The 13984-nt window shown below is 40.0% G+C and overlaps 1 long non-coding RNA gene across 1 annotated transcript in view; it reads left to right on the forward strand.

Moving 5' to 3' along the window:
* The window catches only part of LOC137215053 (uncharacterized), a 262346-nt gene that overhangs the window by 163899 nt on the left and 84463 nt on the right, over positions 1-13984 (forward strand). The window contains exon 10 of the long non-coding RNA XR_010939140.1: positions 11053-11118. This is a non-coding gene — a long non-coding RNA (uncharacterized lncRNA). The remainder of the gene's footprint in view (positions 1-11052; positions 11119-13984) is intronic.

The following is a 13984-nucleotide window of genomic DNA, read 5'->3' on the forward strand; positions in this document are numbered from 1 at the left end:
CATAGAAAATCTTAAAGATGCCACCAGAAAACTACCAGAGTTCATCAATAAATTCAGTAAAGTTGCAGGATACAAAATTAATAGTTTTTGTTTTAATATTCATTGTGCTATAGACTAAATGTTTGTGTTCCCCCAAATTCATAAGTTGGAATCCTAACTCCCAGTGTGATGGTATTAGGAAGTGGTAACCTTTGGGAAATGATTAGGCCATGAAGGTGGACTCCTCATAAATGGGATTAGTGCCCTTGTGAAAAAGGCCCCAGAGGGATCCCTTACCCCTTCCACCATGTGAGGGAATAGCAAGAAGATGACCAGTACGAAACAGGAAGTGGGTTCTCACTAGCCAATAAATTGGCCAGGCTCTAGAACTGTAAAAGATAAATAGATATTGTTTAAAAGACACACAGTTTGTCGTATTCTATTATAGCAACCTAAACAGACTAAAACAAGTTGGAATCATATGCTATTGCCAATATTCTGTCATCTTTTACTTACAGAAATGATAATTTTATATCATTTGTTCTAATAGATGAAACAAAACCAGCAACACTGTCATCCATTTCTTTGAATGCTGACATTCTCCCTCACCCAGAGTCGAATTTCTTTTAGGATCCATGGAATTTTATACGTATTCTGAGATTACACACACTCTCATTTATTTGCTTGAATAATAAGTTGCCAGTAACCAAAGATTGTCAGGTTGACAGGTTGACAACCAGAATGCTGTAAACACACTGCAGTGGCAAAAGTCTATATCAGGCTCCCATGTCAGTTGTCCCTGCTCAATAACTTGTTTTGCTTGTTAATAGGAAAGGGTCAAACCCCCCACTCTGTTGCTGTTGCAAAAAACAAAAACAAAAATCACAATTTCCTTAATAAACTTTTTACTTTCTTCTCACTTCCTATCTTCCTTCCATTCTTGGGGCCAAAATGAATTTCTTTAAAAAATGTCCTCTGATTGAAGGCAATTTTCTTCATTATGAAAACAATTTAAATTTTCTTCAATATTTTTATTGTGTAAAAATAATAGGTTGTTGTGGCTTTTAATTACCATTGTTAATCTGTGATCTTAAACATAACACTTACAACTTTCAAATACACCATCTCATTTGATTGCCAAATAACTATCTAAGAGTTGACTCTCTTCATTTTATAATTAAGGCAACTGAGGAATTGAGAGTTTAAGTGACTTTCTGAAAGCCACACCAGCCCTTAAATGTGAAAACAAACCTTCTGTTTCCAAGGTCAGTGCCATCTTAGCTGGGTTGCATTGCTGTTTTGGGGAAGAGAGAGAACACACTAGAAATAGCCTTTTCATGAGTATGGACCTGTATTCACAAACTCAAATGCTCACAGGGGATCAGCAGGTACAGATTTGAGAAAGTGATATGGAGCAGAGAGCACTGAGGTGAATTGGGAAGCACATGAGCACAGGTGCTCCTTAACTTCTGCAACTTCTCTCACCAGGCCATATAGGCTCAATCACACCAGATCTTCTAAATTTCAATAGAAATTTAGCAAGAAGCCAGGAATCTAGGTTTTTAAAATGTAAACCTATGAGGTTTAAGTGCTGACAATACCTTTTTTATTTTATTTTATTTATTATCATTATTTTTTGCGGTACGCGGGCCTCTCACGTTGCGGAGCACAGGCTCCGGACGCACAAGCCCAGCGGCCATGGCTCACGGGCCTAGCCACTCGGCGGCATGTGGGATCTTCCCGGACTGGGGCATGAACCGGTGTCCCCTGCATTGGCAGGCGGACTCCCAACCACTGCGCCACCAGGGAAGCCCGACAATACCTTTTTTAAACACATGCACATTGTGGGCTAATAGTATCCTAGCTAAACATACCACTATTGTGTATCAGATGCTGCCCACAGTGTGCCACCTCTGTCTGTAGCACAAATGACAAGTGTGCAGTGAGTGACCACACCTCCACCCATAGAAGACATGAGCAATCAATCTCTGCATTTGCTTACTGAGCTCAGATGCAACTTAATATGTTTCACACTTCTGACCTATTGGAGGTGGCCTACCTGGCCTGTGAAACAAATGATATGTAAATCACCAAAAAAAAGATATTGGCCATTCTTAAGGGTCATGAGTTATACACCTGGTCACTTACATGCCTAAGCACAGAGAAGACACTTGAAAAGTATGATGAAAAAGAAAAAAGAGTCAAGATGGCAGAGGAGTAGGATGACATGGAGTTCATCTCTCCTCACAAATGCACCAAGAATACATTCACAGATGGAACAATTCTCACAGAGTACCAGCTGAACACTAACAGAGGACCTTGGACACCTAAAAGGACAAGGAAGATCCCTGTGTAACCAGGTAGGATGAAAGAAAGAAGAAGGGAAAAGGAAGAAGAGAAGAAGCGGGATGGGACCTGTGCCCCTGGTGGGCAGCTGAAGGAGAAGAGAGGTTCCTACATCTGGGAAGACCCCTCACCAGCAGATAGATCAGTTGGGACAGAAGGGGACCTTTGGGAGCTATCAGAGGAGAACACAGCAACTGGTCTGTGGCAGACAAGGCAGATTGAGACCTACAAAGACGGTCTGTGTTACAGCCCTGCAGGCCCCAGCCTGAGACATGTGTCTGCCAGTGTGAACAAGAGCTGGGTGCTTGAACATGGTGTTTGGAGAGCAAACGAGTGGAGAGGACTGCTGTTGGATGTGAGGAGAAAGCCTGAGGGGATGGGAGTGAGAAAATTCGCAAGCAGGAATGCTCCTAGAGGAAGCCCAGACTGCCATAGAAGTAAAGCACAACTGTTGAATCATGCAGAATGGGTGGAGCCACTATGGCAGCCTCTCTCCCCACATGATGACCCCTGCCTCCCCAGGCACTAGGAAGGGCTCTCACTGGGACTGGCTCTCTCACGCCCATGGCTGCCAGCTTCCCTGCATGACACATCCCCACTGGGGCTCACACAACCCCAGCTGATGCTGCTTCCACACTGGGGTGGACTCGTGTGCTCCTGGGCAGCCTCAGGATCATACTTCTGTGGATGGCACACATGTAGAGGTGGGACTGAAACCACAGTTGAGACCCAGGGGCCATGCAACTAAGGAAGAAAAGCTAAAATCTTTCCTCATTGCTGTGCAAACTGAGAACTGATATCCCTGTGACCAGCTTTGTAAACTCAGTGCCTACAGAACATCTGAACAGACAACGAGTGCTCCAGCAGCCAAGACAGGTCTAGTTTTAGCAGTTGTAGACTTTGTGGGCACATACATGTGGGGCTTGGGCCAAGCCAGAGTCTCAGCTGCCCCAGTAGTGACCACAGCAGGTCCAGATCCATGATTACTGCAATCCTAAGACCTGACTTCAGTGCATCTATGCTGATGGCCTGGTGAAAACAATGTCTGAGACACACCAGGGCCAATTGCCAGCATACCCACAGTTAAGGTGGGACTTAGAACAGTGCCAAGAACAGTGTAACCTGAGAGCTCACACAATGGGTGAAAGGTGACACAACAGGACACACCCACAGGTGAACAGATCCAGAGGAGGAATAGTCAGTGGCTTCCCTCCAACTGGGAGTGCTTCAATCCCATCTACCTTGCACTGCAGATCAGATACACAGCTAAGAAACATATCTGGGGCCCTCTACTCCAACAACTAGGGAGCAGACCCCAAATATGACAGGGCAGTGACAACCACAGAGTAAAGGGGAGGCCCTGCTCAATATCCAGTGCAGGCTCTGATCACCGCACCATCAGTCACGCCTTCTATCATGGGGATAATGACCAGCATACGCTGAGGAAAGAGGTGGTGAGATTTATACTAAAAACAGCCCTTGTACCAAAAAATATTAAACTACTCAGGCTACACAGGGACTTTCCCACATAAAAATAGCACTCCAAGACAGTCTGAGGGTCTGGCATCAGGAGGAAGAACCCCAAGAGCATTTAGCCTTGAAGGCCAGCAGGGCTTGAGTGCAGGAGCTCCACAGGGGTGGGGGAAATAAAGACCCCATTCTTGGAGGGCACACACAAGGTCTCACATGAACTGGGACCCAACACAAAGCAGTATCTCCATAGGAACCAGGATTACACATACCTAGCGGTCATGGAGGATCTCCTAGGGAGGCAAAAGTCGACTATAGCTCACTGTGGGGACAAAGACACTGGTAGCAGAAGCCCCAGGGAATATTGATCTGTGTGAGCTCTCCTACAGGTCCACATTTCAGCACCAAGACCCATTCCCACCCAACAACCTGCAGGCTCCAGTGCTGGAAAGCCTCAGGCCACACAACCAAGATAGGAACACAGCTCCACCCATCAGCAGACAGGCTGCCTAAAGTCATAATGAGTTCACAGCCACCTCAAAACAAACCCCTTGACAAGGCTTTGTCCACTAGAGGGACAAGACCCAGCTCCACCCACCAGAGGGCAGGAACCAGCCCCTCCCATAGGAAGCCTGTACAAGCCCCTGGACCAACCTCATTAATCAGGGACAGACACCAGAAACAAAAAGAACTATGATCCTACAGCCTGAGGAAAGGAGACCACAAACACAGAAAGTTAGACAAAGTGAGATGACAGAGAAATATGCTGCAAATGAAGAAACAAGATAAAAACCCACAAGAACAACTAAATGAAGAGGAGATAGGCAAACTACCTGAAAAAGAATTCATAGTAATCATAGTAAAGTTCATCCAAAATCTTGCAAAAGATTGGAGGCATAGATTGAGAAGATACAAGAAATGTTTAACAAGGAGCTAGAAGATTGAAAGAACGGAGATGAACAGTACAATAACTGGAATGAAAAATACACTAGAAGGAGTCAATAGCAGAATAACTGAGGCAGAAAAAACGAATAAGTGATTGGGAAATCAGAGTGGTGGAAATCACTGCCACAGAAGAGAATAAAGAAAAAATAATGAAAACAAATGAGGACAGCCTCAGAGACTTCTGGGGCAATGCTAAATGCACTAACATTTGAATTATAAGGGTCCCAGAAGAAGAGAAAGAGAAACGGTCTGAGAAAATATTTGAAGAGCTTATAGTCAAAAACTTCCCTAACATGGGGGAGAAAATGGTCTCCCAGGTCCAAAAAGTGCAGAAATTCCCATGCAAGATTAAACCCAAGGAGGAACACTCTGAGACAAATATTAATCAAACTGACAAAAATTAAAGACAAAGAAAAAACATTAAAAGCAACAAGGGAAAAGCAACAAATAACATACAAGGGAATCCTCATAAGGTTATCAGCTGATTTTTCAGCAGAAACTCTGCAAGCCAGAAGGGAATGGCACAACATATTTCAAGTAATAAAAGGGAAAAACCTATAACCAAAAATACTCTATCCAGTAAGGCTCTCAGTCAGATTTGACAGAGAAATCAAAAACTTTACAGACAAGCAAAAGCTAAGAGAATTCAACACCACCAAATCAGCTTTACAACAAATGCTAAAGGAACTTCTCTAGGTGGAAAAGGGACCAGCAACTTAAAACAACCTTGTACATATATAGACTGCTATATCAAAACCTCATGGGAAGAGCAAACCCCAAAACTACAGTAGATACACACACAAAAAAGAAAAAGCAACCCAAACACAACATTAAAGATTGTTATCAAACCACAAGGTAAGAGAACAAAAGAGGAAGGGAAGAAAAAATATCTTCAAAAACAAACTTAAAATAATTAAGAAAATGGTAATAGGGACATACATATCGATAATTACATTAAATGTGAATGGATTAAATGCTCCAACCAAGGACATAAACTGGCTGAGTGGATACAAAAACAAGGCCTCTGGATAAGCTGTCTACAAGAGACCCACTTCAGACCTAGGGACACATACAGACTAAAAGTGAGGGGATGGAGAAAAATATTCCATGCAAATGGAAATCAAAAGAAAGCTGGAGTAGCAACACTCACATCAAACAAAATAAACTTTAAAAAAAAGGCAAAGAAGGACACTAAATAGTGATCAAGGAATCAACCCAAGAAGAAGATACAACAATTGTAAATATATACACACGCAATATAGGAGCACGTCAATATATAAGGCAAATACTAACAGTTATAAAAGGGGAAATCAACAGTAACACAGTAATAGTGGAGAACTTTAACACCCCAGTTACACCAGTGGACAGATCATCCAGACAGAAAATTAAGAAGGAAACAAAAGCCTTAAATGACACATTAGACCAAATAGACTAAATTGATATTTATAGGGCATTCCATCTGAAAGCAGCAGAATACACATTCTTCTCAGGTACACATGGAACATCCTCCAGGATAGACCATATGTTGGGACAAAAATTCAAGCCTCAGTAAATTTAAGAAAATTGAAAACGTATCAAGCATCTTTTCCAACCACAATTCTATGAGATTTGAAATCAATTACAGGGGAAAAAACGTATAAAACACAAACACATGGAGGCTAAACAATGTGTTACTAAACAACCAATAGATCACTGAAGAAATCAGAGTGGAAATCAAAAAATACCTGAGACAAATGACAATGAAAACACGATGGTCCAAAACGTATGCAATGCAACAAAAGCAGTTCTAAGAGGGAAGTTTATAGCAATACAATCTTACCTCAGGAAACAAGGAAAATCTCAAATAAACAACCTAACTGTACACCTAAAGCAACTAGAGAAAGAAGAAGAAACAAAAACTAGTAGAAGGAAAGAAAGCATAAATATCAGAGCAGAAATAAATGAAATAGAGATGAAGAAAACAATAGGAAAGATCAATGAAACTAAAAGCTGGTTCTTTGAGAAGATAAACAAAATTGATAATCCTATAGCCAGACTTATCAAGAAAAAAAGGGAGAGGACTCAAATCAATAAAATTTGAAATGAAAAAGAAGAAATTACAATGGATATCACAGAAATACAAAGCATCATAAGAGACTACTACAAGCAACTATATGCCAATAAAATGGACAATCTAGAAGAAATGGACAAATTCCTAGAAAGCTAAAACCTTCCAAGACTGAACGAGGAAGAAATAGAAAATATAAACAGACCAATCACAAGTACTGAAATTGAAACTGTGTTAAAAAAAAAAAAAAAAAAACTGCCAACAAACAAAAGTCCGGGACCAAATGGCTTCACAAGTGAATTCTATCAAATTGTTAGAGAAGAGCTAACACCTACACTTCTCAAACTCTTCCAAAAAAAATTTCAGAGGAAGGAAAACTCTCAAACACATTGTATGAGGTCACCATCACCCTGATACCAAAACCAGAAAAAGACACCACACAAAAAGGAAATTAGATGCCAATATCACTGATGAACATAGACGCAAAAATCCTCAACCAAATACTAGCAATCTGAATCCAACAATACCTTAAAAGGATCATACACCATTACCAAGTGGGATTTATCCCAGGGATGCAAGGATTTTTCAGTACCTGCCAATCACATTAACAAATTGAAGAATAAAAACTATATGATCATCTCAATAAATGCATAAAAATCTTCTGACAATAGTCACATCCATTTATGATAAAAACTCCCCATAAAATGGGCTTGGAGGGAACCTACCTCAACATAATAAAGGTCATATACAACAAATCCCACAGCAAACATCCTTCTCAATGGTGAAAAGCTGAAAGCATTTCCTCTAAGATCAGGAACAAGATAAGGATTCCAATTCCCCCACTTTTATTCAACATAGTTTTGGAAGTCCTAGCCATGGCTATCAAAGATAAAGAAATAAAAGAATCCAAATTGGAAAAAACAGAAGTAAAATTGTCACTGTTTGCAGATGACATGATACTATATATAGAAAATCCTAAAGATGCCACCAGAAAACTACTAGAGCTCATCAATGAATTTGGTAAAGTGGCACAATACACGATTAATGCACAGAAATCTCCTGCATTCCTATACACTAACAACAAGAAATCAGAAAGAGAAATGAAGGAAACAATCCCATTTACTGTCACATCAAAAAGAATAAAATGCCTAGGAATAAACCTACCTAAGAAGGCAAAAGACCTGTACTCAGAAATCTATTAGATATTGATTGAAGAAATCAAAGATGACACAAATGGGTAGAGACATATACCATGTTCGTGGATTGGAAGAATCAATATTGTCAAAATGACTATACTACCCAAAGTAATCTACAGATTCAGTACAACCCCTATCAAATTACCAACAGACTTTTTCAAAGAGCTAGAACCAAAAATTTTACAATTTGTGTGGATACACAAAAGATTCCAAATAGCCAAAGCAATCTTGAGAAAGAAAAACGGAGCTGGAGGAGTCAGGCTACATGACTTCAGACTATATTACAAAACTGCAGTAATCAACACAGTATGGTACTGACACAGAAACAGAAATATACATCAATGGAACAGGATAGAAGTTCCAGAGATAACCCATGCACCTATGGTCACCTAATCTATGAAAATGGAGGCAAGAATTTACATTAGAGAAAAGACAGTCTCTTCAATAAGTGGTGCTGAGAAAAACTGGACAGGTACATGTAAAAGAATAAAACTAGAACATTCTCTAACACGGGGTCCCCACCCACTGGGCCACGGAACAGTACCAGTCTGTGGCCTGTTAGGAACCAGGCCACACAGCAAGAGGTGAGTTGTGGGCAAGCGAGCAAAGCTTCATCTGTATTTACATCCACTCCCTATCACTTGCATTACTGTCTGAGCTCCACCTCCTGTTAGATCAACAGCGGCATTAGATTCTCATAGGATCACAAACCCTACTGTGAACTCCAGGTGCGAGGGATCTAGGTTGCACGTTCCTTATGAGAATCTAATGCCTGATGATCTGAGGTGGAGCTGAGGCAGTGATGCTATCACTGGGGAACAGCTGCAAATACAGATTATCATTAGCAGAGAGGTTTGACTGCACAGAGATAATAATAAATCAATTGCCTGCAGACTCATCAAAACCCTATCAGTGAGTGGCAAGTGAAAAAAAGCTCAGGGCTCCCACTGATTCTGCATAATTATTTCATTATATATTACAATGTAATAGTAATAGAAATAAAGTGCACAATAAATGTAATGCACTTGTTCTTCCCAAAACCATCCCCCGACCCTGGTCCATGGAAAAATTGTCTTCCAAGAAACCTGTCCCTGGTGCCAAAATGGTTGGGGACAACTACTCTAATACCATACGCAAAGGTAAGCTCAAAATGGATTAAAGACCTAAATGTAAGACTGGATACTATAAAACTCTTAGAGGAAAACATAGGCAGAACACTCTCTGACATAAATCACAGCAAGATCTTTTTTGATCTTCCACCTAGAGTAATGGAAATAAAAACAAAAATAAACAAATGGGACCTAATTAAACATAAAAGATTTTGCACAGCAAAGGAAACCACAAAGAAAATGAAAAGGCAACCCTCAGAAAGGCAGAAAATATATGCAAATGAAGCAACCAACAATGGATTAATCTCCAAAATATACAAAGAGCTCATGTATCTCAATATCAAAAAAACAAACAACCCAATCAAAAAATAGGCAGAAGATCTAAATAGACATTTCTCCAAAGAAGACACACAGATGGCCAAGAGGCACAAGAAAAGCTGCTCAACATCACTAATTATTAGAAAAATACAAATCAAAAATACAATGAGGTATCACCTCACACTGGTCAGAATGGCTATAAATCAAAAAATCTACAAACAGTAAATGCTGGAGAGGGTGTGGAGAAAAGGGAACCTTCCTACACTGTTGGCGGGAATGTAAATTGGTACAGCCACTATGGGGAACAGTATGGAGATTCCTTAAAAAAACTGAAAATAGAACTGCCATATGACTCAGCAATCCCACTCCTGGGCATATATCTGGATAAAACCATAATTCGAAAAGTTACATGGATCCCAATGTTCACTGCAGCACTATTTACAATAGCCGGGACATGGGAGCAACCTAAATGTCCAACAACAGCAGAACGGGTAACGTGGTACATATATATATACAATGGAATATTACTCAGCCATAAAAAAGAACAAAATAATGCCATTTGCAGCAACATGGTTGGAACTATAGATTGTCATACTGAGTGAAGTAAGTCAGACAGAGGATGACAAATATCATATGATATCGTTTATATGTGGAATCTAAAAAATGGTAAAAATGAACTTATTTACAAAACAAAAATAGAGTCACAGATGTAGAAAACAAACTATGGTTACCAAAGTGGGGGGGAGGGATAAACTGGGAGATTGGGATTAACTTATATACACTACTATATATAAAATAGATACCTAATAAGAACCTACTGTATAGCATAGGAAAAGAGTTCAATAGTCTGTAATGAGCTATGTGGGAAAAGAATCTAAAAAAGAGTGGATATATGTGTAGGTATAACTGATTCACTTTGCTGTACAGCAGAAGCTAATGCAACATTGTAAATCAACTATACTCTAATAAAAATTAACTTTAGAAAAAAGAAAAAGAAAAAAGAGCAAGGCAGGTAGCAGTAGAAAAAGAAAAAAGGGAAATCTTTGAGTCAAAACAGAGCAGCTGCAGGGGTTTTTTAAAAATTATTTATTTTATTTACATTTATGTTTGGTTGTTTTGGGTCTGCGCGTGGGCTTTCTCTAGTTGCAGCGAGCGGGGCTACTCTTCATTGTGGTGTGCGGGCTTCTCATTGTGGTGGCTTCTCTTGTTGCCAAACATGGGCTCTAGGTGCACAGGCTTCAGTAGTTGTGGCACATGGGCTTAGTAGTTGTGGCACGCAGGCTCTAGAGCACAGGCTCCGTAGTCGTGGTGCACGGGCTTAGTCTCTCCGCAGTATGTGGGATCCTCCCAGACCAAGGCTAGAACCCATGTCCCCTGCATTGGCAGGTGAATTCTTAACCACTGCACCACCAGAGAAGCCCATGGTTGCAGTTCTGATTTAATCCTTTTGATCATTAATATACATCTGAGGCCAGGCTCCCCACTTTCAGAATGCACCTTTAAATCTCAGATACTTATCTTTAACTAATTGCAACTCACTTAATTGCCTTTAGGAGAACGTAGTGAAAAGTGGGACATGTTGCCGTTCGGAATTACAGCTACATTTTCTTTTTATTATTTGTTTTCTCTCTACAAAACCTAGAGTCCCAGAACCTATGAAATGATCTCTCCTGGATCCAGCAGCCAAATCGGTGCTTCAGAAAATAAGGTAATGCTGTGATTCTAAAGGCTCACACATCTACCGTGACATAGTTAGTCACAGCAGATATGCCTTGGAACTCTAGTGACCACTTAGGTCACACTCTCATTAAGCATTTGTTTAGAGGCTATAGGAAACTGGCCTTGGTGTGAGTTTTACAAAAGAGGAGGTTCCAATGAATTCTAAATTATAGTCTTATTTCAATCCCAGCAGCTTTCTTAAGGCTCAGAAACCTTCAAGAAAGCTTAAGAACAGTAACACTTAATTTAGATATTTTTACTTTTTATTCATTCATTTATTATTCTATTAAAGCAGAGCTTGAAATCTCAGATGCCTACAGAAATATAATGTAAACGGGCAAAGTGTGCTGAGTTATTATTTCAACAGTGACACAATTTGTTCAAGTAAAGACTATTCCTATATGTTTAATATGCTAATAAAGAAATAGTCTCACTCCCATTTTCTTGAAACATATGATTCATAAATTCTTTCCTTTACTTATGATAGAAACAAGGGTGCTCAGTTTGAGTTTCCGGAAAGGCAAAACCTGAGACAAATGTTTGAGAACAAGTGGTTTCTTTGGGAGGTGATCCTAGGACTCTCTGGTCGGGGTGGGGGGGGGGTGAATGTGTAGGACAAGAAGGGAAGGAAGCCAATAAAGGGTGTGCTATTAAGAACTGTGGGCAACTGTGGGCTCAACCTGCTGGGGACTCTGGGAAATGAAATGGAACATGCCTCAGAGAATTCCACCTGAGAGTCAAGGAGGCTGGGCTTCTTACCCCCCAGCTTCTTGTTATTGGTTGTGGGCCACTTCTAGGAGTGTTAACTTTCTAGCACTCTGGCCTGCCCTGCTGCAGCCATGACTGTTACTAAGCAGCCTTGGGCATAAGAGGTGAATGCAGCGGGGAAATATTTAAGGCACAAAGAGCAACTGCTATAGGTTCAATAAATAAAACCAAAAGGACATGTATGATGATAAATGACCACCTGATACTCAGTCTTATATCAGGGATCCCAAAGGAAGTGGTGAGGACTGGGACAGAGTGCCCAGTCAAGAATGGCAGCCAGGAGTCACCTCCAGCTGATAGTTGCTATGCAGGAATGCAGGCTAGGTCTAGGTTTTCCATATCTTCTCTTTTTTAAGAACGTTGGGAATCTGGCTCCTGATGCAGCATCTCCTGACTTTTAAATGTTGGAAACTGATGAAGAAAAAGTAGACTTCGGGCATATAGAAATGTTATACAGATGTATAGCACCACAAGCTTATATATCTCAGGGCTGAATTTTCCCATACATGGCCAGTTTTCACCCTCCAATTTAAAGTTTTGTTTTAGTACTCATTCTGTGCTCAGAATTTTTCTGGGTGATATAGGGAGTTCAGAGGTGCCCTAGATCCAGCCCTGCTTTCAGGGAGCTTATGGATGGACTAGTGGGTGATGAAGACAATTGCAGAATGATCTGGAATATAGCAAATACATTCATGCAACAGATATAAAACAAAAGCTGTCGAGTTGGAAAATGCATAAGATTTAAAGAGAGAGAAACACCATTAAGCTCTTCATTACTAAATTTAAAGGCAGCAAAACAATATAAATTGACATTAAATGCTACTATTCAACAAATATGGGTTACTATGTCTAGTACACAGTACCATTTAATTCAAAAACCATGTTAAAGGTCAGAACATCAGGCAGAAGAAAAAATGTTTAGCTCACATCAAAATTATGATGCAGGTGAAGCTTACCTATTTTTTGTATTTTTTATTTTATTTTATTTTGTTAACATCTTTATTGGAGTATAATTGCTTTACAATGGTGTGTTAGTTTCTGCTTTATAACAAAGTGAATCAGTTATACATATACATATGTCCCCATATCTCTTCCCTCTTGCATCTCCTTCCCTCCCACACTCCCTATCCCACCCCTCTAGGTGGTCACAAAGCACTGAGCTGATCTCCCTGTGCTATGTGGCTGCTTCCCACTACCTATCTATTTTAGGTTTGGTAGTGTATATACGTCCATGCCACTCTCTCACCTTGTCCCAGCTTACCCATTCCCTTCCCGGTATCCTCAAGTACATTCTCTAGTAGGTCTGCATCTTTATTCCCGTCTTGGCCCTAGCTTCTTCTGACCATTTTTTTTCTTTTTCTTTTTCTTCTTCTTTTTTTTTTTTTAGATTCCATATATATGTGTTAGCATATGGTATTTGTTTTTCTCTTCCTGACGCACTTCACTCTGTATGACAGTCTCTAGGTCCATCCACCTCACTACAAATAACTCACTTTCATTCCTTTTTATGGCTGAGTAATATTCCATTGTATATATGTGCCACATCTTCTTTATCCATTCATCTGTCGATGGACAGTTTGGTTGCTTCCATGCACTGGCTATTGTAAATAGAGCTGTAATGAACATTTTGGTACATGACTCTTTTTGAATTATGGTTTTCTCATGGTATATGCCCAGTACTGGGATTGCTGGGTCATATGGTAGTTCTATTTTTAGTTTTTTAAGGAACCTCCATACTGTTCTCCATAGTGGCTGTATTAATTTACATTCCCACCAACAGTGCAAGAGGGTTCCCTTTTTTCCACACCCTCTCCAGAATTTATTGTTTGTAGATTTTTTGATGATGGCCATTCTGCCCAGTGTGACATGGTATCTCATTGTACTTTTGATTTGCAGTTCTCTAATGATTAATGATGTTAGCATTCTTTCATATGTTTGTTGGAAATCTGTATATCTTCTTTGCAGAAATGTCTATTTAGTTCTTCTGCCCATTTTTGGATTGTGTTTTTTGTTTATTTGATATTGAACTGCATGAGTTGCTTGTATTTTTGGAGATTAATCCTTTGTCAGTTGCTTCATTTGCAAAT

The sequence above is a fragment of the Pseudorca crassidens genome, chromosome 20 (assembly GCF_039906515.1).
Source record: "Pseudorca crassidens isolate mPseCra1 chromosome 20, mPseCra1.hap1, whole genome shotgun sequence".
Classification (NCBI taxonomy): Eukaryota; Metazoa; Chordata; class Mammalia; order Artiodactyla; family Delphinidae; genus Pseudorca; species Pseudorca crassidens.